Genomic DNA, 4,297 nt, shown 5'->3' on the forward strand with positions numbered 1-4,297 from the left:
TCCGCGCTCAACACCGCCGCTCCTGACCTCTGGTGAAGTGGTGCTCCGACGACAGCGCCATCTATGGGCTGGATACGTCAGGTGTTTGTGCCCGAGCCCGTAAGTAAGGTGTTTTAGTGTGTCCCAGTCATTGATGACGTGTCTGTTTACAGAGTCGACCTGGGACCGCTGTGTTGAAGGTTGAGTCAGTCTACCCGAGGCAGCCAGTCTCCATACTGTGAAGTTTGCTGCAGCTGTTGTGACGTCGTCCCCCCGGAAGAACACTGTGGTGTGTTAGCCTGCCAGTGGAGTGGCAGTGAAAGGATTTACCCGGGACCGACTGTTGGAGACGATCATCCACTGGGGTATTGAGGACAGGAGGGTGATTTGTGATATCACACGAGACTCCTGTCTAGGGCGTACCCCTTATATCGCTCGTGGAGTGGCCGTACCAGCCTAGGTGGCTCAGTACCTGCCAGCAGACCAGCTGGACGTGTGGTTGACGGCCTCCACGACGGTGCCCCCAGTGGACCTGCGTTTTGGCTGACCTGTGGCCCGGGTAGGCTCGGCATTCTCAGAGGACACGTCGTGAGGCCACGAAGAAAGCACCAAGTGGTGTGGCATCAGCGTCTTCAGCAGAAGACTACGATTATGGATTAATCCCCTTGTATAGTGTTAATACCCCCCCCTTGTGTAACCGTTTTATATATTATTTATTGGTGACGGACATTATATAATATTAAGTTCTTAGCTTTCTTTCCCTACTCCCTTTAAGTTACTTGCGTCACGGATCTCATCCCTTGATAGCCACTACTGGCTTGGGAACGGGTACAATATATCTTCCTCTAACAACATCAGAGTAAGGACCCTGTTGCGTCCCGAGAGGGCCGTAACATAATTGGCATCCCCAGCGGGATCCGTCCCCTTGTTAAGTATGTTTGACAGGCGTGGTGAAGTGGCGTAATCCCTGTATATAATTCCCCCTGTGTGACGATTGTGACGTTATACGTCCTGTGCGGTGCTCAGAGTGACTAAGTGCAATATTGTGCAGTGCGGTGCTCGCTGTGATTAAGCGATTAAGTGTAATATTGACTAGTGCGGTGCTCAGTGATTTAGTGCAATATTGTAGAGCGAAGTGTTCGCTTGGACTCGGTGCAATATTGGGTAGTGTGGTGCCCAAAGTGATTACGTGCAATATTGGCAAGTGCAGTGTTTGGTGCGATAAAGTGCAATATTGGCGTAGAACAGTGCTCGGTGTGTTAAGTGCTAACGTGTAAGCAGTGTGTTAAGTGCAAAGTGTTCCATCTGTGACAATGGCAGACAAAGCTACCATCGATGATCTGGACGAGGTTCAGGCTTTTCTGAACAGAGAGGATTGTCTTGCCAGATTAAAATATTTGAGCAAACCAGAGCTTGTACTAGTGAGCGCCTACCTGGAGATCAAGATCCGTGCCAGTGATTCCCGTGTGGAGATCTTGTCCAAGGTACACCGGCACCTGAAGGCAGAAGAGAAACAGGAAGGCGAGACTCCTAGTACAAAGGAAAGTGCAGACATAGCTTCCACGGAAAAGGAAGATAAGGGCAGCGACGTTGACAGTGATGCAGGCGAGCTTAATATCAGCTTCCTAACAGTCAAGATGCGTGCCCTAGAGATCAATCGTGAAATAGAATGGAAGAAATTAGAAATGGAACGAGAGAGACAAGATAAAGAATTAGAGATGAGACGTTTAGAATTAGAACGAGAACGAGAAAGAGAAGAACGAGAAAGAGAAGAGAGACGAGAGAGAGAAGAACGAGAACGAGAGAGAGAAGAACGAGAGCGAGAAAGAGAGGAACGAGACAGACAAGAACGACGAGACAAAGAGGAAAGAGAGAGACAACATGAACTAGAAGTTTTGCGATTAGGCGGTGGTCGGAGGCAAACAACGGACACCAGTAGCTTCGATCCGGTACGCAACATCAAAATGGTCCCCAAATTCCATGAGAAGGAAGTGTCCAAATTCTTTGCAGCCTTCGAGAAAGTCGCTGCCTCTTTGGAGTGGCCAAGGGAGAATTGGGCCATCATGATACAGTCAGTCTTGACTAGGAAGGCCCAAATCGCCTACTCTACGTTATCCCTTGACGACTCCAGCGATTATGACAAGGTGAAGAAGGTTGTGCTCATGGCGTACCAATTGGTACCTGAGGCGTATAGGCAAAAGTTCAGAAACCTGAAGAAGACCTCAGAGCACACTTTCACCGAATTCGCTACAATCAAGGAGCGACTTTTCCAGGAATGGTGCGCCTCTCGGAAGGTGGAGACCAGGGAAGACCTCGAGCAGCTGATTCTGCTCGAGGACTTCAAGGATTGTTTGTCTGGAGATCTCAAGACGTACTTAGAGGAACAGCAGGTGGAGACCTTGAGTGCAGCAGCCACCATGGCTGAAGAGTATATCCTGACTCATAGGCCGTCTGCTAAGTACGTCCCGAGGAATTACCAGCGCCGGTTTGACAGACCTCACGACGAAGAAGAAAAAAGACCCGTCCCACAGAGTGCTAAGAAGACGCCCCCAGGTAGCCCTCGACGAACAAGTCCTAGTAGTCCAAAACACCGTAGTCCGAGGAGGAACATGGTGTGCTGGACTTGTGGGCAGAAGGGGCACGTAGCTGCTAGGTGCCGAGGCAGAAGAGGTGGCAACGCACGAAGGGAGGTGATGTTGATGAGCTGTGGAACATCACCAGCAGGAAGCCAGTCGACGACGACGCAGGAAGAACCCAGATTGTTTTCCCCTCACACTTCAGGCGGGTATGTATCGAGTGATCATACTGGTAAATCTGTAGTAGTGCTCAGAGATAGTGGAGCAGCCCAGTCCCTGATCGTGAAGAACTCGGTACCCGAGGGAGTAAGTGTGAACGGGAGACAAGAGGTTGTCCTGGTTGGGTTTCCAAGGACGCAGTACATCGCCCCCTTAGTGCCAGTACATCTCGACACGCCTTATTTCAGCGGCACATGTGCGTTGGCAGTAGTCGATACCCTCCCTGTGGCTGGGATTGACGTGGTACTAGCCAACGACTTGGTGACCGATTGGAGCATCAATCATCCCAAGGTTGCGGACGAGTCTACCAGAACAGCACGGTCTGAGGTAACAGGCAATGGTAATGTCCAGGTAAAGACAGACCCGGATTTGAACATATTTAATTTGTCCTCTCACCCGCAGATCGATGATATTCTAGCAGACACTTCTAATTCGTCTCTCGACAAGGAACATGAGGTTAAGAAGGCAGAGGTACCTGAGCTAGAAGAGAGGCCTCGTGTGCAGGCACCCACGGATACCAACGAGTCTGGAGCGAAGGCGGATGTGTGCTTGCGGTATGGCAAGTTACAGCATGTAGTGGACCAGCCAGAGATTCCCCAGACGTCAGAGGTATGTGAGGTGTGTTCAAAAGGTCTAGTGCCCTCTTCTGTCGAAGCCAGGCTAGTGGATGGTGCCGGCTATGGACATGACAAGCTCAGGAAACTTATCCCTCGACTTACCAAATGTTTCCTATCGGTATTTTGTTTGATTCTCGTATGTGTTCTTGGTTGTGCTCTCAGTGAGGACCGGTGGACGACCCGACGAATGATGGCTCCCATGAACATCGTGAAGAGGTCCCAGGGATTGGAGATTTGTACTGCAGGTGTTGCAGTTGAAGAAGGGACCTGGAAGGTGATGGTTGATACAGGAGGTCCGAGATGTGATAATATGAGTGACTGTTTCCGACAGGTTGACACCCCTCGCGTGATAGCTGAGCCTCAATGCAGCGTTATGCGGAACGTTGGTCGACCTGACGGTGGCAGAGGGAATGCCATCTGCGACGTACAAGCAGCCCTGTTGGGACTAGGTGTGGACCTAGTAGGGTATGCTGTAAGTATTGACTTACCCGCTGTCGCTATCACTCTGAATTATCTGACCCCTGTATTCCAGGTTCGTGTCTCCCTGAAGGACCATCGGACCGGCACCAGAAATGCCGTCTGTGGTCAGCCATCATCGGTGCCACGACATAAGGAAGTGTCGAGTCACCCCAGATCGTGTCGAAACCAATCTGTACTCGAGAAATGTGAGATGATGCCCCTGTTGGCCATCGCAGAGGAGGTGTGGAAGATTACGTCAGGCAGGTCATCGCCTGCCATTTTCAAGCTCCCTTTGTGCCAGGGATTTTCTTTAGTACAATTCAGTAGACGAGACAGCCTCGCCATCCCAGATTATAAAGCATGTGTGTCCATTTGGAGTTGTGTCGTCGTACTAATTTGGTTTGTGTTTCTTTTTATAGAACCCCAAACCAAATTCTTTTTGGTGGG

The sequence above is a fragment of the Procambarus clarkii genome, unplaced genomic scaffold (assembly GCF_040958095.1).
Source record: "Procambarus clarkii isolate CNS0578487 unplaced genomic scaffold, FALCON_Pclarkii_2.0 HiC_scaffold_103, whole genome shotgun sequence".
Taxonomy (NCBI): Eukaryota; Metazoa; Arthropoda; class Malacostraca; order Decapoda; family Cambaridae; genus Procambarus; species Procambarus clarkii.